At 47.3% G+C, this 21,536-nt stretch overlaps 1 protein-coding gene across 2 annotated transcripts in view; it reads right to left on the bottom strand.

The window, feature by feature from the left end:
• Window positions 1-1,798: 1,798 nt before the first annotated feature.
• The window catches only part of rbm44 (RNA binding motif protein 44), a 290,943-nt gene continuing 271,205 nt past the window's right edge, over window positions 1,799-21,536 (bottom strand). For both annotated transcript variants that reach the window (XM_072483580.1, XM_072483588.1), the window contains one exon: window positions 1,799-2,060. The gene's annotated coding sequence lies outside the window, so the exon portion shown is untranslated. The remainder of the gene's footprint in view (window positions 2,061-21,536) is intronic.

The following is a 21,536-nucleotide window of genomic DNA, read 5'->3' as shown; positions in this document are numbered from 1 at the left end:
CCTTAATTAGCTCCTCTCCTCTTCTATTCTCTATGAAAATTGGTATTTATTAATTTATTTTATTTTAATTTTTCCAATAAAAGGGCAATTTAGCATGTCCAATCCACCTACCCTGCACATCTTTGGGTTGTGGGGGTGACACCCACGCAGACATGGGGAGAATGTGCAAACCTGGGGCTGGGATCGAATCTGGGTCCTCGGCGCCTTGAGGCAACAGTGCTAACCACTGCATCATCGTGCCACCCGATGTGTATTTATTAATGATAAACCACTGGAACAGAAAATAGTCAGAATGGAAACAAGTCATAACAGTGTAACAATTGCCCCATAAATGCTAGTATATAGTGTCACTTTACAGTTCCTAACACTCCAATAAGACAAATCGTAATTGGCTAGAAATACTAATACTCGTGCACTCACTCCCCCCACCAGAACACTATTACTTGAGGAACATTTATTGCAGTCAAGTAAGGAAGGAAAAGTGCACAATTCCAAGATCAGGACCACTGTGAGATCCAAATTTAATGCTTTGTATGAGCAACAGATTTGTGCAAACTGGGCTTTTCTGAATAGTGAAAAAAACTGACGACTGTTGCACTGTGTACATAAACATCAGTCCTATTTAGCTCAAGCTGCAAAACTGCAACAAACCTGACAACTTAAAAATAATGTAGATTCGGAAAGCTAACAAAAAGCAGTTAACTAATCAGCATTTCAGTAAGAACTAAAAAAAACTATAACCAAAATGATTAAGTTAGAATACTTACAGCATAGAAGCAGACTTTTTAGCGCAACAGGTTTATGACCATGAGTCTCACTCTTCTTCATCTAACCCCATCGATATATCCTTCTAGCATTTTTTCATTGGTTCATCTAACTTCCCTTTAAATGTATCTATGCTCTTAACCTCAAGTACTCCATGTAGCAAGTTGAATTCAGGAGAGTAATACTGAATGAATTAGTATTTCTGACCAAAAGCCATTTGTCTTATTGAAATGTTAACTGTAAAATGACACTGTATACTGTAATGATATGTATATTGTCTGTATAATGAAGGATTAATATTTGAATCTATGTGTAAATCAAACACTAGAGGGTGTTACTAATTTGCTATATAAGATATCTCTAGGAATTCTGGGAGAAGCTGAGGAGAACATGGAGAGAGCAGAATGAAAGTTGAATACAGATATATAGCACAAGGTCAAGTCATAGTGTAGTTCAATAGTTAGATAGAATATTGAATACTGTAGTACAGATTCAGCATCATTAGTTTATTATCTATAACTCAATAGTGTGTGTGAACTTCATTTTAGTTTAGTAGTGTAATAATATATTAGTTTTGATTCAATCGTCTTAATTGTATATTCTTTGTCAACACTACATCTGGCTATCTTGGGGGAAAGGCAAAGGATATAACATATGCTAGTATTTATGGAACAAATGTTCCTACTGTTATCATTTCCTCCTGTTACAATGGACTATGATTAATAAATAAACGCATGCATATAAATGATCTACACATATAACTGAAGGTATTTTGTCACATTCTCCCACACCTTCGACCTCAACCCACTATTACCCTCCACTCATACAGGGGTTGAATCTTGTTGAGGTAGTTTCATGGGCATCAGTACCTTACATAAACGCCATTCTTCATGCAAGAGCTTTGATGATAATGACAGTCAATCAATCTGATATACGTGTTAATTCATATCCTTCAACTCAAGTTAAAGCATAAATACTACCTCCAATATTCCCACATTTACTTCAGTAGACCCTTTTAAGATAGGAATGGCTTTGCATCAATTTATTCAATTTTCTCACAAAACAGAAATTCAAAGGAGTGTAACAAAGTTAACATATTTGGTAGGATTAGAGCCCTGTGCTGTAAGTGCAACATTACACCAACAGAGAATCTTCTCTATTACTCAGCAAATTTGCTATTTGTTCCCAGCAACGTGGATCTGGTGCAAAATGAAAAGAAATTCAGCAAACATCTGATGTTCCGCAGAAGCCTGGAATGGGTTCTCATTGCATTTCTGCAGTTTCTCCTCCAAACACTGGAAAAGAGATTGAAATAGACGTTTGAGATCATTGACTTACTTTATCAAGACATGTTCCAAACAATCCATTTCCCCAAAAAATAACATATAATTGTGCTCTCCTCAGGACATATGAACCTATGAATTAGGTGCGGGAGCAGGTCATTCGGTCTCACAAGCCTGTTCTGCCACTTGGCCTCACAAGCCTGCTCTGCCATTTGGCAAGATCGAGGCCTCTCACTTCCTGTCTACTCCTATACCCTTTGTCAGTCAAGAGTCTATCTAACTTAACCTTAAAAATATTCAATGATCATGTCCCCAATGCTCTTTGAGGACAGAATTCCAGACTGATGACACTCTATCTTAACCTTTAATGGGAAACCGCTTATTTGTAAATTGTGTCCCATAGTTCTCATCCATTATGTTTAGACCCCTCAGGATCTTACATGTTTCCATAAGATCACCTCTTATTCTTCTAAACTCCAACGGATACAGACCTTAACCTGTCTAAATTTTCCTCACAAGGCAACCCCTTCATCTCAGAAATCAGTTGAGTGAACCTTTTCTGCACTGGTCCAAATGCAGTTCTTTCTTAAGAAAGAAGTCCAGAATTCTATATGATCTCACCAATGCCCTGTATAACTGTAGCAAAACTTTCCTATTTTTACATTCCCTTCCCCTTGCATTAAAGGACAACATTCTATTTGCCTTCGTAGTCACATAATAATAATTGTTATTGTCACAAGTAGCCTTACATTAACACTGCAATGAAGTTACTGTGAAAAGCCCCAAGTCACCACACCCAGCGCCTGTTTGGGTGCACGGAGGGAGAATTCAGAATGTCCAATTCACCTAACAAGCACGTCTTTCGGGACTTGTGGGAGGAAACCGGAGCACCCGGAGGAAACCCACGCAGACACAGGGAGAATGTACAGAATCCGCACAGTGACCAAAGCCGGGAATCGAACCTGCGACCCGGGAGCTGTGAATCAACAGTGCTAACCAGTGTGCTACCGTGCCACCCAAACTTGCTGTACCTGCATACTACCTTTTTGTAATTCATGAAGAGGAGGTGGTGGCACAGTAGTATTGTCACTGGACTGTGATCTAAAGACTCAGAGTAATACTCTGAGGACACAGGTTCGAATCCCGCCACGGCAGATGATGGAAATTGAACCCAATAAAATAAATCTGGAATTAAAAATCTAATGATGACCATGAAACTAATGTCAATTGTCATTAAAAAACCCAGCTGGTTCACTAATGTTCTTTAGGGAAGGAAATCTGCAGTCCTCACCTCGTCTGGCCTAAATGTGACTCCAGATGCTCTCTGAAATGAGCATCTTAAATGCTCTCTGAAATGGCCTAGCAAGGCACTCAGTTGTATCAAAGCTGCTACAAAGTCTAAAAGGAAAGAAACTGGACAGACCACCCGGCATCAACCCAGGCACTGGAAACCCAGCTCTGTGAAGCATAGTCCTCCTTACTAACATCTGGGAGCTTGTGGAGAGCTGTCTTACATAGTCAAGCAACAGCCTGATATAGTCATACTCACGGATCATACCGTACCGACACCACTACCACAGTCAGGAAGGAGTTGCCCTGGGAGACCTCAAGGTCGACTCTATGGCTTCAGGTTAAACATGGGCAAGGATACCTCATGGGTAGGGATGTTCAATGTCCATCACCAAGAGTATCTTGATAGCACCACTACTGACCGAGCCGGCCGTGTCCTAAAGGACATAACGGCTAGACTGGGTCTGTGACAGGTGGTGAGGAAACCAACAAGAGGGTAAAACATACTAGACCTCATCTTCACAAACCTGCCTGCCGCAGATGCATCTGTCCATGACGGTATTGGTAGGATATAGGATACAGGAGACAAAGTCCCATCTTCGCATTATGGATACCCTCAATCATGTTATTTGACTATCATCGTGCAAAATGGGATAGATTCAGAACAGAGCTAGCAATTCAAGACTGGGCATCCATGAGGCGCCGTGGGCCATCAGCAGCAGCAGGTAACCTCATGACCTGGCATATCCCCACTCTACCATTACCACCAAGCGAGAGGATTAACCCTGGTTCACTGAAGAGTGTAGGAGGGCATGACAGGAGCAGCACCACCAGGCATACCAAAAATTATGTATCAGCCCGGTGAAGCTACAGCACAGGACTACTTGCATGCCAAGCAACATAATCAGCAAGTGATTACCAGAGCTAAGCAATCCCACAACCAACAGATCAAATCGAAGCTCTGTAGTCCTGCCACATTCAATCGTGAATGGTCGTGGACAATTAAACAACTCACAGGAGGAGGATGCTCCACCAATATCCCCATCCTCAATGATGGAGGAGCCAGCACATCTACAATAATCTTCAGCCAGAAGTTCCAGGTAGATAATCTATCTCGGTCTCCTCCAGAGGTCCCCAGCAACTAGGATGCCAATCTTTAACCAATTCGATAACTCCACATGATATCAAGAAATGGCTGAAGACACTGGATACCGTAAAGGCTATAAGCCCTGACAACGTTCTAGCAATAGTACTGAAGACTTGTGCTACAGAACTTGCCGCGTCCCTAGCCAAGCTGTTCCAGTACAGCTACAAAACCAGCATCTACCCAGCAATGTGGAAAATTGCCCACTTATGTCCTGTGCACAAAAAGCATGACAAATCCAACCCAACCAATTACTGCCTTATCAGTCTACTCTCAATCATCAGCAAAGTGATGGAAGGGGTCATCAACTATGCTATCAAGCGGCACATTATAACCTGCTCACTGAAGCTCTTGGGTTCCGCCAGGGTGGTCACTTAGCTCTGGACCTCATTCCAGCCTTGGTTCAAACATGGACCAAAGAGACTAAAGAGCTGAACTTCAAAGGTGAGATGAGAGTGACTGCCCTCGACATCAAGGCAGCATTTGATCGAATATGGCAACAAAGAGCCCTAGCGAAGCTGGAGTCAATGAGAATCAGAGGGAAAACTCTCCAAAGGAAGATGGTTGTGGTTGTTGGAGGTCAGTCATCTCAGTCCAAGGACATCACTGCAGGAGTTCCTCAGGGTAATGTTCTAGGCCCAACCATCTTCAGCTGCTTTATCAATGACTTTTCTTCCAAGAGAAGGTCAGATGTTGGGATTTTGCTGATGATTGCGCAATGTTCAGGACCATTCGCAACTCCAGAGACCTGAAGCAGTCCACGTGCAAATGCAGCAAGACCTGACCAATATCCAGGCTTGGGCTGATATGTGGCAAGTAACAATCGCTCCACACAAGTGCCAGGCAATGACCATCTCCAATAAGAGAGAATCAAACCATTGCCCCCATGACATTCAATGGTATTACCATCACTGAATCCCCCACAACCAACATCGTTGGGGGGGGGGGGGGGGGTACCATACCATTGACAAGAAACTGAACTGGAGTAGCCATATAAATACTGTGGCTGGAAGAGCAGTTCAGAGGCAAGGAATTCTGCAGCAAGTAGCTCACCTCCTGACTCCCCAAAGTCTGTCCACTGTCTAAAAGGCACAAGTCATGAGTGTAATGGAATACTCCCCACTTGCAGATCCAACAACACTCAAAAAGCTTGACACCATCCAGGACAAAGCAGCCCACTTGATTGACACCTCTTCCACATTCATTCACTCCCTCCACCATTGACGCACAGTAGCAGCAGTGTGTACCACCTACAAGATGCACTGAAGGAACTCACCAAGGCTCCTTAGGCAGCCCACGACCATTACCATCTAGAAGGAGAAGGGCACATGGAAACACCTTCACTTGGAAGTTTTCCTCCAAGTCACTCACCATCCTGACTTGGAAATATATTGCCGTTCCTTCACTGTTGCCGGGAAAAAATCTTAGAACTCTCTCTCTCATAGCACAGTGGGTGTGTACCTGCACCACATGGACTGCAACGGTTCAAGCAGGCAATTCACCACTACCTTCTCAAGGGCAATTAGGGATGGGCAACAAATGCTGGCCTAGCCAGTAGTGCCCACATCTCATAAAAATTATTGTTTTTATATGTGCCTGGACACCCAGATCCCCCTGCACCATAAAGTTCTGCAATCTCTCTCAATTTAAGTCCACTTAACCCATCTGTATCCCTTTTCAGACTCCTTAGCTCTGCTTCACAACTTGCTCTCCTACCTATCTTTATGTCAGCAGCAAATTCAGCAACCATGCATTTGTTCATGTCATTGAATATGGATTGTAAATAGTTGAGATCCTAGTAATGATCTCTGTGGCACTCCACATGTTACATCTTGTTAACCAGATTAATAAAGGGAAAATAGAATATGAATGCAAACAAGCGAGAAGCAAATGTGGACTGTAAAAGTTTCTACATGAAAAGGAAAAAATTAGCACGGACAAATGTGGCCCATTACAATAGAATTTCTAGTGGAGAAATGGATATGGCAGAGAAACTAAAAAGTTTATTTGCATTTGTCCCCACAGAAGATGATACTAGAAAATCTCCCAGAAATGCGAGACAACCAAGGGGCTTGTCAAAACTGAGGAACTAAAATAAATTAATATGAGTAAAGGGGTACTGCTTCAAAGGTTAACTGGACTGATGATAAATCCCCTTGGCCAGATGAGCTTCATCCCAGGGTTTGAAGGAGGTGGTTCAAGAGACGGTGGATGCATTGGTAGTTATCTTTCAAATGGAAAGGCTCCTGCAGACAGGAAAGTAGCAAATGCAATCCCACTCTTTTAAAAAAATATATATTTATTCAAATTTTTCAACAAATTTTCAACAAAACCTCCCTCCCAACAAAAAGAAAGAAACACGAAACCAACAATCAAAAATTATACATTGGATTTCCCCCATCTACAATAACCCCCCATATAACATTTAAAAATTCAAATAGGGAAAACCCCCCACCTTCATCCAAATGCCACCCCAAAAGAACCCCCCCCCCCCCCCACTCCTCCCTTGGGCTGCTGCTGCTGACCTCCTCCTAACGCTCCGCAAGTTAGTCTAGGAACGGTTGCCACCGCCTGAGGAACCCTTGCACAGACCCTCGCAAGGCAAACTTTATCCTCTACAGCATGATGAACCCTGCCATGTCATCGATCCAAGCTTCCACACGAGGGGGCTTCGCATCTTTCCAAAGTAGCAAAATCCTCCACCGGGCTACCAGGGGTGCAAAGGCCAGAATACCGGCCTCTTTCGCCTCCTGCACTTCCGGTTCGTCCGATACCCCAAATAATGCTAATCCCCAGCTCGGCTTGACCCGGGCGTTCACCACCTTGGACATAGTCTTCACAAAACCCCTCCAAAACCCATCCAGCGCCGGGCACGGCCAGAACATATGGACGTGATTTGCCGGGCTCCCCGAGCACCTCCCACATCTGTCCTCCACCCCAAAGAACCTACTCAACCTCGCCCCTGTCATATGCGCTCTGTGAGTAACTTTGAACTGTATTAGGCTGCGCCTGGCGCAAGAGGAGGACGAATTAACCCTACTCAGGGCATCAGCCCACAGACCCTCATCTATCTCCTCCCCAAGCTCCTTCTCCCACTTGCCCTTTAACTCCTCCACCGAGGCCTCCTCCTCTTCCTTCAGCTCCTGATAAATCGCCGAAACCTTGCCTTCTCCAACCCATACACCCGAAATCACCCTGTCCTGATTCCCACGTGCTGGAAGCACGAATTCCCTCACCTGCCACCTCACAAACGCCCTCACTTGCATGTACCTGAAAACGTTGCCCGGGGGTAGCCCAAACTTCTCCAGCGCCCCTAGGCTCGCAAACGTCCCATCGATGAACATGTCCCCCATTCTTCTAATCCCTGCCCGATGCCAGTACCGAAACCCCCCATCCATCCTTCCCGGGACGAACCGATGATTCTCCCGAATCGGGGACCAAACCGAGGCTCCCATCTCACCCCTATGTCGCCTCCAATGCCCCCAGATCTTCAGCGTCGCCGCCACCACCGGGCTCGTGGTGGACCTTGTCGGCGAGAGCGGCAGCGGTGCCGTCACCAGCGCCCTCAGGTTCGTGTCCACACAGGACGCCATCTCTAGTCTCTTCCATGCCGCCCCCTCTCCCTCTATTACCCACTTACGGATCATCGCCACATTGGCTGCCCAATAATAGCCACACCAATTCAGCAGCGCCAGCCCCCCCCCTGTCCCTGCTACGCTCCAGAAACACTCTCTTCACCCTCGGGGTCTTATTCGCCCACACAAATCCCATGATGCTCCGGCTTACCCATTTGAAAAAGGCCTTGGGGATCATAATGGGAAGGCACTGGAACACAAAGAGAAACCTCGGGAGGACCGTCATTTTGACCGACTGCACCCTACCCGCTCGTGAGAGTGGCGGAAATATCCCATCTTTTAAAATCCTCCTCCATCTGCTCCACCAACGACGTCAAATTGAGCTTGTGCAGGGCCCCGCAATTCCTAGCTACTTGGATCCCGAGGTACCGAAAGCTCTTTTCCGCCCTCTTCAGCGGTAGCTTGTCTATCCCCCTTCCCTGGTCCCCTGGATGCACCACAAAGAGCTCACTCTTCCCTACGTTGAGTTTATGCCCCGAAAAGTCTCCAAACTCCCTGAGGATCTGCATTGCCTCCTCCATCTTCTCCACTGGATCCGCAACATACAACAACAGGTCATCGGCATACAACGACACCTGGTGTTCCTCTCCCCCCCGGACCAGTCCCCTCCATTTCCTGGACTCCCTCAGTGCCATGGCCAGCGGCTCAATTGCCAGTGCAAACATCAAGGGGAATAAGGGGCACCCCTGCCTCGTCCCCCGGTACAGCTGAAAGTACTCCGACGTCCGCCGGTTCGTAGCCACACTCGCCACCGGGGCTGTATATAGCAGCCTGACCCAACTGATGAACCCCTCCCCGAACCCAAACCTCCGCAACACTTCCCAAAGATACTCCCACTCCACCCGATCAAAGGCCTTCTCCGCGTCCATAGCTGCCACTACATCACATTGAGGAGCCTCCGCACATTTGCATTTAGCTGCCTACCATTCACAAATCCTGTCTGGTCCTCATGAATCACTCCCGGGTCACAGTCCTCAATTCTCGTAGCCAGCACCTTCGCCAGCAACCGAGAGTCAACATTGAGGAGCAAGATCGGTCTATATGACCCACATTGCAATGGATTCTTGTCCCGCTTCAAGATCAAAGAAATCAGCGGCCTTGACATTGTCGGGGGCAAGGTCCCCCCCCTCCCTCGCCTTATTAAAAGTCCTCACCAACAACGGGCCCAGCAGGTCCATGTATTTCCTGTAAAATCCAACCGGGAACCCTCAGGCCCCGGGGCCTTCCCCGCCTGCATGCTCCCCAATCCTTTAACCAGCTCCTCCAGCCCAATCGGCGCCCCCAAACCAGCCACCTCCTCCTCCTCCACCCTCGGGAACCTCAGCTGATCTAGGAATCGGCCCATCCCCTCCACCCCCGCTGGGGGCTCAGACCTGTACAGATCCCCATAGAAGTCCCTAAATACCTTGTTTATTCTCACCGCACTCTGCACCATATTCCCCCCTCTATTCTTAACTCCACCAATCTCCCTCGCTGCCTCTATCTTACGAAGCTGATGTGCCAGCATCCGACTCGCCTTCTCCCCAGACTCATACGTCGCCCCCTGCTCTTTCCTCCACTGTGCCTCAGCTTTCCCCGTGGTCAACAGGTCGAATTCCATCTGGAGGTTCCATCGCTCCCTAAAAAGCCCCTCCTCGGGGGCCTCTTAACACCTGTCCATCCTTAAAATCTCCCCCACCAACCTCTCCCTCCCCTCTTTTCTCCCTGTGGGCCCTAATGGAGATTAGTTCTCCCCTGACCACCGCCTTCAACGCCTCCCAGACTACCCCGATTGTCGTTGGCCTCCAAATATCTTTCAATACACCCCCGCACCCCCCCTCATCTGCCAACAGTCCCACATCGAGGCGCCACAGCGGGCGCTGGTCCCTCTCCTCCGCAACTCCAGCTCCATCCAATGCGGGGCATGGTCCGAGATGGTTATGGCCGAATATTCCGTTCCCTCCACTTTCGGGATTAGCACCCTACTCAAAATGAAAAAAATCTCTCTGGGAGTAGGCTCTATGGACGTGGGAAAAGAAGAAAGATTCCCTGGCCAGCGGCCTGGTAAACCTCCATGGATCCACTCCCCCCCCATCTGGTCCATAAACCCCATGAGCACCTTGGCCGCAGCCGGCCTCTTACCCGTCCTGGACCTAGAACGGTCCAGTGCTGGGTCCAGCACCGTGTTGAAGTCCCCCCACCCCCCTATCAAGCTTCCTACCTCCAGATCCGGAATCCGACCCAGCATGCGTTTCATAAATCCGGCATCATCCCAATTCGGGGCATGTACGTTCACCAGTACCACCTGCACCCCCTGCAACCTACCACTCACCATCACATATCGACCTCCATTTTCCACTACAATATTCAGTGCCTCGAACGACACCCACTTCCCCACCAGTATTGCAACTCCTCTGTTCTTCGCATCCAGCCCTGAATGAAAGACCTGCCCTACCCATCCCTTTCTCAGCCTAACCTGATCTGCCACCTTCAGATGTGTCTCCTGGAACATAACCACGTCTGCCTTAAGTCCATTTAAGTGTGCGAACACCCGGGCCCTCTTGACCGGCCCGTTCAGGCCCCTCACATTCCAAGTTATCAGCCGGATCAGAGGGCGACCCGGCCCCCGCCCCCCTGCCGACTAGCCATCTCCTTTTCTAGGCCAGCCACGTGCCCACGCCTCCCGCACCCTCCAGTCCCCCAGGCGGCGGACCCCCGCCCCGACTACCTCTCCTACTTCCAGCTCCCCTTTGGCCAATGCAGAAGCAAAGCAGCCCACCCCCCCCACCCCACTAGATACTCATCTAGCCATTTTGCTCCCCCCATGACACTCCCGTAAGTCAGCTGACTCCTGCTGACCCCGGCCTCTCCCGCCATGCCATCAACCCCCCCCCAGTGTGAGAATCCCCCCATCCCTTGGCAGTCAGTGTGCGCTCCTCTCCAGCACCGCCCTTCATCCCACGGTCCCGCCCCCATCTTTCCCTAACGCGGGAAAAAGCCCGCACTTTCCTGAGCCGGCCCCGCCCCCTCTGGCGCAGTTCCGTTTTGCGGCCTTACCCCAACTCCCCATCCCCGGGCCTCCACCCCCCTCTTCCTCAGTGGGGCCCTGCCCCTCCAACACCGACGCCCACACTCTCCCACAGCCCCCACATCAAATCCATTCACCCATCCCCACCCAGCACTCAAACAAAAAGAACATTCCCCAAACGCAGTAAATGCAGTAAACACAGTAAACATTCCCCCACGACAAACCCTCAGTTTGAGTCCAACTTTTCAGTCTGGATAAAGTTCCATGCCTAATCAGGCGTTTCAAAATAGTGGTGCCGATCTTGGAACGTGAATCACAATCGCGCTGGCTGCAGCATCCCAAACTTCACCCCCTTCCGATGGAGCACCGCCTTAGCCCGGTTAAAACCAGCCCTCTTCTTAGCCACCTCCACACTCCAGTCCTGGTAAATTCGGATCTCCGTGTTCTCCCACCTGCTGCTCCGGTCTTCTTTGGCCCATCTCAGGACACACTCTCTGTCCATAAAGCGGTGGAACCTCACCACTACAGCCCTTGGCAGCCCGTTGGCTTTGGGTCTCCTTGCCAAGACCCGATGAGCCCCATCCAGCTCCAGGGGCCTTGGGAAAGCTCCCGCCCCCATCAGCGAATTGACCATCATCCTCATATATGCCCCGGCATCGGGCCCCTCCACTCCTTCAGGGAGACCCAGAATCCAAAGATTCTTCCTCCTCGACCTATTCTCCAGGTCCTCGAATTTTTCTGCCCACCTCTTGTGCAGCGCCTCGTGCGCCTCCACCTTCACCGCCAGGCCCAAGATCTCGTCCTCGTTCTCCGAGGCTTTTTGCCACACCTCCCGGATCGCCGCCCCTTGGGCCTTCTGGGTCTCCACAAGCTTCTCAATCGCCGCCTTCATTGGCGCCAGCATTTCTGTCCTCAGCTCCTCAAAGCAGCGTTTAAGAAACCCCTGCTGCTCCTGCGACCACTGCGCCCATGCTGCTTGGTCTCCACCTGCCGCCATCTTGCTTTTCCTCCCTCGCACTTCTCGCTGCACCAGGATCACTTTTTTTAAACCGCTCCACTCCTGGTCCAATCCATATAATGTCGGGGGGACCTTGCTGTCACCTTCCCACATTGGAAGCCGTCGAGCAATTGCCGTTGGGGCCCCTCTGAAGAGCCCAAAAGTCCGTTCCTGGTGGGAGCTGCCGAACGTGCGACCTACCTAGGCATAGCCGCAACCGGAAGTCCTAGCCGCAACCGGAAGTCCTAGCCGCAACCGGAAGTCCGCAATCCCACTCTTTAAGGGAGGAAGAGGGAGAATGGAGCACAACAGGCCTGTTAATTTGGCATCAATAGTAGGGAAAATGTTAGAATCTATTTTTAGGGATATGCTAACTGGACATTTAGAAAGGAATGGCCAGCGTCAACATGAATTTATGAAACGGAAATCATGTTTGAAAAGCTTGGGAGTGTGTAAGCATATTATTGGCAACATAAAGGAGAACGACTGGATGTGGTGCATTTGGATTTTCAGAAGGCTTTTGTAAGATTTAAAAAGAGCGAGAACTGAGATCAGAGCGAAGACTTAAAATGAGCGGGAGCCAAGAGTCGGAGCGGAGATTTTAAAAGAGTAGGAGCTGGGAGGGACGCCTATACTCTGGCAGCGGGCTGAATTTGAAAAACAATCCAGAGTGACGTCAGAGGAAAATGATATGTTCATTGGCTGTAAGTAAACCCTAATTTGCACGACCTATTCTAAATTGCTTTCAGATTAAAGGAAAAAAAGAGAAATATTTTACAGATTGGAAAGACTCAAATTAGCTTAAATTAAAAAAAAAACACAAATTAAATAAAATATAGATGCAAGGCCAGGTGATGTGTTGTTCCTTCATGATGTGGGAGCTGGTGGACCCCATTGTGGTTCCCAGCGATTAAATCTATAGTAAGTGTTGATTGCTTGAGAAACTCGGTCTTAGAGTTGATGAGTTGGATTCTGAGCTTCGGACGCTGTGACACATCAGGAAGGGGGGAAGAGGTAACTGGATGCTGCATTTCAGGAGGCAGTCACACTCCTTAGACTAACCAACTTTAATTCAGCCAGTGGTCAGAGACGGTGTGGCTGCAAGTGAGGCAGGTAGAGGAATCTAGGAGGTAGGGTTGCAGGAGCCTTGTCCAACAGGTTTGAGATTATTGTCCCCTATGTGGACAGGGATGGCACCGGAGGGAGGCTGAGGATACTGGCCACAGCATCATGGTACAGGGAGCCATTCAAATGGGGGTGTGGGGGTGGGGAAGAAAGAGCAATTGGGGATAGTATAGTTAGGCGAATAGACACTCTGTTCTCTGTGACCAGGATAGAGAGTCCCGAAGGTTGTGTTGCTTTGCCTGGTGCTTGGTTTCGTGGTATCTCATCTGGGCTGCAGAGGAACTTGGAGTGGGAGGGTAAAGATCCAGTTGTTTGGGCAGCATGGTGGTGCAGTGGTCAGCATTGCTGCCTCACGGCACCGAGGTCCCAGGTTCGATCCCGGCTCTGGGTCACGGTCGGTGTGGACTTTGCACATTCTCCCCGTGTTTGCGTGGGTTTCGCCCCCACAACCGAAAGATGTGCAGGGTAGGTGGATTGGCCACACTAAATTGCCCCTTAATTGAAAAAAATTAATTGGGTACTCTAAATTTATTTTAAAAATAGATCCAGTTGTTGTGTCCACGTAATTACCAACGACATAGGTAGAACAAGAAGAGAGGTTTTGCTGAAGGAATATTAGCAGCTCGGGGCTAAATTAAAAAGTATGATTAAAGAGGTAATGTGTGGCTCAAAGGTTGGTGTGGGAGAAATGGGTTTGATTTCATGGGACATTTATGGGCGGCACGGCAGCACAGTGGTTAGCACTGTTGCTTCACAGCGCCATGGATCCGGTTTCGATTCCCAGCTTGGGTCACTGTCTCTGTGGAGTCTGCACATTCTCCTCGTGTCTGCGTGAGTTTCCTCCAGGTGCTCCGGTTTCCTCCCACAAGTCCCAAAAGACTTGCTTATTCGGTGAAATAGACATTCGGAATTCTCCCCCAGTGTACCCGAACAGGCGCCACAGTGTAGCGAATAGGGAATATTCACAGTAACTTAATTGCAGCGTTAATGTAAGTCTACTTGTGAAACTAATAAAGATTATTATTATTATAGTCGCACAGCAGGTTAGTAAATAAAATTGGAGCGCATGGTATTGAGGGAAACATAATAGTGTGGATTGAGAATTGACGATCAGACAGAAATTAGAGAGTTGGAATAAACGGATCATTCTCAGGATGGCAGGCTATTAATAATGGGGTTCTGCTAAGATCCGTGCTAGGTCCATAGCTTTTCAAATTCTACATCAATGATTTGGATGTAGAGACCAATTGTAATATATCCAAATTTGAGAATGACGCCAAACTGGTAGGAATGAAGTTGTGAGGAGGACGCAATGAGGCTTCAGAGTACTTGGACAGGCCAAATGAATGGACGAGATTAAGAACATGGCAGCTGGAATATAAACATGGAAGATGGAATATAATGTGAATAAGCACAGGTTATTTACTTTGGTGCCAAAATCAAGACGGCAGACTAATTCTTAAATTTAGAGGGGTTTGGAATTATGGGCGTCCTTGTTCATGATTCACTAAAAGCTGGCATACAGGGAAACGGAGACCTCATCTGGAGTATTGTGTGCAGTTTTGCTCCCCTTATCCAAGGAAGGATTTTCCTTGCTGTAGGGGTGCAACAGAGGTTCACCAGATTAATTCCTGGGATGGTAGATTGTTTTATGAGAAGATATTGAGAAGACTGGGTCTGTATTCCCTCGAGATTTGAAGAATGCGGGGTTGTGACCTCAAAGAACATACAAAATTCTTACAGGTCATGAGAAGGTGAATAAGATGCTTTGCTGGCTGGTGAGTCTAAAACCAGGGGACATAACCTAAGGACAAGGGGTGGACCATTTAAGACTGAGATAAGGAGTAGTTTCTTCACTCAGAAGGTGGTGAATCTTTGGAATTCTCAACCTCAGAGAACTGTGGAAGCTCAATTATTGAGCATGTTCAAGTCAGAAATCGTTAAGATTTCTGGAGACCAGTGACATCAAGGGATATGGAAATAATGCAGGAAAGTGACATTGAGGTAGATGATCAGCCATTATCAAATTGAATGGCGGAGCAGGCTTGACAAGCCGAACGGCCCACTCCCTGGGCAGGATTCTCCCAACCCGCGGCAGAGTGTCCACACCGTCATAAACACCGTCGCATTTTATGACGGCGTGAATGGGCCACTCCCAGTACTAATTCTGGCCCCTACAGGGAGCCAGCACGGCACTGGAGCGATTCGCGCCGCTCCAGATCCCGGCGCGAACTGTGTGCCGCGGGATCCGCGCATGCGCAGTTGCGCCGGTGCCAGAGAGCACATGCGCAGTGGCCTCCTTCAACGCGCCTGCCCCGACGCAACATGGCGCAGGACTATAGGGGCTGGCTCGGAGGAAAGGAGACTCCCGGCCACAGAGGTCGACCTGCCGATCGGTGGGCCCCGATCGCAGGCCAGGCCACATCGGACCCCCCCTCCCCCCCACAAAGGCCGCCACCCGACCCTTACACGCCGAGGTCCCGCCGGCCCAGAGCAGGTTAGAACGGCGCCGGCGGGACGCGACTCTTTTCTTACGGCCGCTTGGCCCATCCAGGCTGGAGAATCGGCGGGCCGGCCGAGTAGAGTGGCCCGCGACCGGCGCTGATTCTCTGAGAATCGCGTGCCGCGATTCACGCAGCCCGCCGGCTGTTCCTATGTTCCGGTGAATTCCCCAGATTCACTCCCTGCAGGGCCAATGATCACTTTAGGCACGCTCTGCCTTTTTTAATACCTGTAGAAATTCTTATTATCTTTTTCTATTTCCAGATCATTTTGTCTCAAACTTCAATGTCTCCCTCTTTTGTTTTTTCAAGTCATTCTTTACTTTCTTCTTACATTCTGTCCAATCTTTATGGAATTTTATGCCTTTTCTTTAGCTAGCCACGGAAAGTTTTATCTTTCTCCTGGTCATTTTTTCTTTCTAACTGGAATTACCTACTGTACTGCGGTAACTGGATGGGATAGATATTTATCTGGAAAGCTCAGTTACCCAGTTCAATACCTGATGGTTCCTGAGTTAGCTGACCTTCGCCAGGGCAGAGGTAGGGATTTTGTAGTTGGCCTCAGCACCCCGAACCTCATCAGGAGAATTGTTCAGGGTGACAGTTGGAAAGGGCACAATTAAGAACAGCTGGAATGTCCTCCATCCCTACACTGACGCAAGGCCAGGCTGATTCATGCAGAATAGTCAACTGGGGAAAGTATTGATTGAACGAGCACTTGTTATGCATAGAAGCTACGATAGAGTATTGATTTATTCATAGATTTATTCATATAGGTGCTAGTTGAATGCATGTAGCTGAGAGGTAAAATTGTTAAAAGTGTCTTGAATGTTGGAATCCGGTCACTGTTTCACATAATGAATTAACCATTGTATTCAGCACTAAGAATGTATTTTTCTCGATCTAATCAGTGACAGCAAAGTCTCCACCGAGCTATGTAATTTTCCTAAGACAGCGCACACAGGCGCTGAGCTAGTTTTGATAGGCACCAGCCAATCTTAATAAATGTACAATGTTTGATTAACAAACCATCCTCTAAGTAACAGTCATTCATTTGATTAAACCAGGTGATTAAACCAACAAGAGATATTGGCCGGGATTCTCCCTTTTGGGTACTAAGTCCACAAGCCCGCCGGAAAACAGGCGGGAATCACTCCGGACTTTTTCCTCGAAAGTCCGGGGTGATTCTCCATTTTCCAGGGGGCTAGCAGAGCCCCGGCGTGCGACCCGCAGCTCTGGCTGCCGGCAGTGCCCAGCTGTCCAGACTGCGCATGGATACGCTGGCCACAAGTGGGACCGCGCTTGCACGGCAGCCCATCTCAGCCCGGGCGCCGCCGACATGGCGGAGTCACACAGCGGGCCCATGCGGAGTAAGGTAGGTTCCCCCCAGATCACGATGGCCCACCGATCGGTAGCCCCCGATCGCAGGCCTGACTACTGCTGAGGCCCCCCTCCCAGAGTCAGATTTCCCCGCCTCCCCACCAGGACCGCCACCGCGGGTCCCAGCCCCCGCCGGGTGGTACCAGATGTAAACCACGCCGGCGGGAGTTCAGCCTGTCGACCACGGATTTCCGCCATGAATGGCTATTCTCTGCCCTCGCCCCGGGTGCGATTCCGGCGTGGAGGGTCAGAGAATCCCGTCCAAGGATTCCCTTAAAAGTAAGACTTTGTGGTTGAGGTCTTTGTTCCTGAATTCTTGAATCAACTATCTGTTCGTGTTTGTGTTGAAGTGATTTCTTTTTATGCTTTATGTTTTTTGCCATGTGCTTATGTATTTTTATGTATTGTTTGATTTTTTTTCCCAAGTTTTTATTCAGTTCTTATTCAAGTGTATTCAAGTGAGTATTTAGCTATAAAGTCGTATTTTTGACACCTCCCACCAACCAGATTGTCGATTCTTATTAGAAGGAAATAAGAGTCCCTACAAGCTCTATGTGCTAAGAGTTGGCACCTACTTTTTAACGTAGATGGGGAGAAAACTGGCACAAAAGAGAAATATGAAATGTCTTATCCAACTTACTTGAAAATTGCAATAACAACTGGAAAGTAGATCATTGATAGCAAAGGCTCCTACTTTTATTATTATTCATTCTTGTGACATAGACATCACTGAAGAGGTTGGATTGCCTATCCACAGTTGCCAGAGAAGGCGGTAGAGGCTTCTTCTTGAGCCATAGCAGTCTGTGTGGTGAAGGTACTTCCACAATGTTGTTACGTCAAGAGTTAGGTCCAGGATTTTAAACTAGCATTAGTGACATGTGGCCAAATTTGAATGGTGTGAGATTTGGAGGGGAACTTGGAGGATATGATTCCCTTGATCCTTCTACATGGTGAGGTTGTAGGTTTGGGAAGTGCTGCCATTAATGCCTTAGCAAGTTTCTACAATGTATCTATCGACAGAACACTTAATGCTCAATATGGTGGATAAGCTGTCGATCAAGTGGACTGCTTTATCCTGAGTAGTATGAAGTTTGAATATTTTTTCAGCTGCATCCATCTGGGCCCATGGATAGCATTCCCATCACGATCCTGGCAATGCTTGTATTAACATCAAGATGCAACGATGACTGGGTGGCACGTGGCAGTGGTTAGCATTGCTGCCTATGGCGCTGAGGACCTAGGTTTCAATCTCGGCCCTGGGTCACTGTCCGTGTGGAATTTGCACATTCTCCCCGTGTCAGCGTGGGTTTCACCACCACAACCCAAAGATGTGTAGGTTAAGTGGATTGGCCATACTAAATTGCCCCTTAATTGGACAGAAAAAAATAATTGGGTACTCTAAATTTAAAAAATAAAATGATGTAACGATGACTGCACAGTGTTCAGTTAATAGATCACAGATAATAAAGCTGTCCAAGCTCGTATGCAGCAAGACCTCCAAAACTTTCAGGTTTGGGGATTAAACAGCAAGTAACATTCATGCCGTACAAGGGCCAAGCAATGGCCTACTCCAACGAGAGAGAATCCAACCATCATCCCATGAGATTCAATGACATTACCATCATTGACTCGCTTAGGGGCTGTTTAGCACAGGGCTAATTCGCTGGCTTTGAAAGCAGACCAAGGCAGGCCAGCAGCACGGTTCAATTCCTGTACCAGCCTCCCTGAACAGGCGCCGGAATGTGGCGACTAGGGGCTTTTCACAGTAACTTCATTTGAAGCCTACATGTGACAATAAGCGATTTTCATTTCATTTCATTTCATTATCATTCACCACTAACCAGAAACTGAACCAGCCAGATGAATGCAGTGATTCCAAGAACAGATCAGAGGTTGGGGATGATGTGGTAAGTAGCTTATTCCTGACTCCCCAGAACCTTTCCATCATCTACAAGTCACAAGTCAAGAATGTAAGGAATGCTCCCCACCTGCCTGGATGAGTGCAGCTCTTATAACACTGAAGGCAGCCAGTACCACCCAGGGAAAAACATTCCAACTCACAGACATCCTATTCACCACTTTAAGCATTCATTCTCTTCACCACTGGCACAACACATGTACTCTCTACTAAATCCACTACAGTGAACTTGCTAAGGCTCTCCCAGCAGCACTTTCTAAACCAACAATGCCAAGAACCTAGAAGAACAAGGGCAGCAGGGAACACCACCATTTCCAAGTTAAACATCATGAGGACTCAGAAATATATTGCCATTCCTCCATTGGCACTGGGTGAAAATCATGGAACTCACTACCCAATTGCACTATTGTTGTACCGACACTACACAGACTGCAGCTGTTCAAGAAAGTGGGGCTCACTACTACCTTCTCAAGGGCAATTAGGGGTGGGCAATAAATGCTGGCCTTGCCAGAGATGATCACATCCATAAACAAATTAAGGACTACATATAAAAAAATACCACCAAGTTATCAGCTAAAAGTTACATTCATCTTTCAAGGGGGTTAAATTCACAGGGCAACAGCACTAGTGAATACAGCATGAGGTTTATTAGATTTGTACAAATCAGTGTGCTTAAGACAATAAAAGGTAATTTGGACATTTCAGTGATAATTTAAGGAAGTTTTCATCTCCATCAATTGGATTATTGACACAGGCATAACTCTTCTATACTGTGTGAAGTTTTCAAGTTCTCCCAGTGTCCCCAAGGGTTTCTTCCAGGTGCTCTGGTATCCTCCCACAGTCCAAAGCTGTGGTTAGATGGGGTTATGGGGATGGGCAGGGAGTGGGCCTGAGTAGGGTGTTCGGTCAGTGCAGACTCGATGGGCTGAATGGCCTCCTTCCGCACTGTAGGGGTTCTATGGATTAGTGTCCAGAGGGAATTTCATAAAGCTATGTGGCAAGCCGGAGAGTCTTGTGGATGGAGAGGTCCAAGTTGCTGCTGATACAAGTCATTTCTCTGCATGTCGCTGCATCCTATCAAATGTAGGGAGGGATGATACTGGAGAGGACTGGCAACTACTAAACTGGAGTTGATCTCAAGAATTCCAAAAACTGAGTTGGTGGCGATGAGGAAACAATGATTGCGACAGGTACCTGTTTTATGAAGGGTAATGAAGCTCAACAGGACAGTGGGAACTCGGTCCGTGGAACGGTCACTTTCAAATGGGATGATACATCAGTTCAGGAACTCATTATAACCCCTGTGACAAAAAGCATGGTGGACCAGAAGATACTGACAGACATGTTGGTGATCTGGGTAACATTGAAGCTAATGATGATGGTGTCGCTACATTTGAAATGCACGATCGACTTCTTCGTTTGGCAGGAAATTATTCAATAATTGGACGTACTTTGGTGGTTACTGAGAATGAAGATGACCTGGGTAAAGGCGAAAATGAGGACAGCGTTGCAACAGGAAATGCTGGAAATGGTTTAGCCTGGGGTGTAATTGGAATAGCGAACAAATAAATTTAGAAGTAGCACAAAATGCAAATGAGTAATACTGTGCTGAATAATAAAATTAAGTATGTTTTAGTATGTAAGTGTACAATTAGCTAAGAACTGCATAGTTTCACATAGTACGTGAAAATCATCTTTGTGAGGGTTCAGTTTATTTTCTAAAATTTGTTCTTCATAGTAAAATGTTACGTCAAAATTGTAATCTATCATTTTATTCTTTTGATCACATAGTCAACTATATGTATTGACCTTCAGCCAATCTTGCAGGTTTTGCTTCAGTTATCTGAGTTTTAATTAGCTGTTAACTCTGGTAGGAAGTGAAAACAAATGCATCAGCATTACTAGAGCTTTGAATTTCCCTTCATGGGGTTTAACCAAATGTAAACAATTATCTATGCCCTTTTGATACGTTAAGTTTGTTATAAAAATGAACATATAAGAAATTGCTCGCAACTCACTGCTCATATGTAATAATTCATAAAGGCAATTTTGCCTGGTGAAGAATTATTGAAAAGAATAAAAAGACAACAAAGTTGAAAACTAAGAAAAAAAAGAGTTCCAAAAACTATCCTCATCACGGAGTGAGCTTGTGCGTCAATGTGTTTGGTGCAGAAACTGGTTTCACAATAATTAGCTGTTGAGAAGAGCAGAGCTATTGCAGAAGTACAGAGGATGGTGGTTGTTGCACCCCAGCTGAGTATTAATGTGGTGAAAGATTAGAGAAGTGCACATGAGGGCATGTGTGAGTTCAAAGGTATGTACTTATATGAGAAGAAGGACACCTTGTTGCATCCTTTTGTCTTATACTATTCTATAGGTACAGGTAGGTGATGGATAGTGCAATGAGATTTCCACATACCGTTACCTACACAGCCAAAACATGGGCAGCACGGTAGCATAGTGGTTATCACAATTGCTTCACAGCTCCAGG

The sequence above is a fragment of the Scyliorhinus torazame genome, chromosome 2 (genome assembly GCF_047496885.1).
Source record: "Scyliorhinus torazame isolate Kashiwa2021f chromosome 2, sScyTor2.1, whole genome shotgun sequence".
Taxonomy (NCBI): Eukaryota; Metazoa; Chordata; class Chondrichthyes; order Carcharhiniformes; family Scyliorhinidae; genus Scyliorhinus; species Scyliorhinus torazame.
Note: the sequence above shows the minus strand (reverse complement) of the source record. Positions and strands in the feature narration are given on the sequence as shown.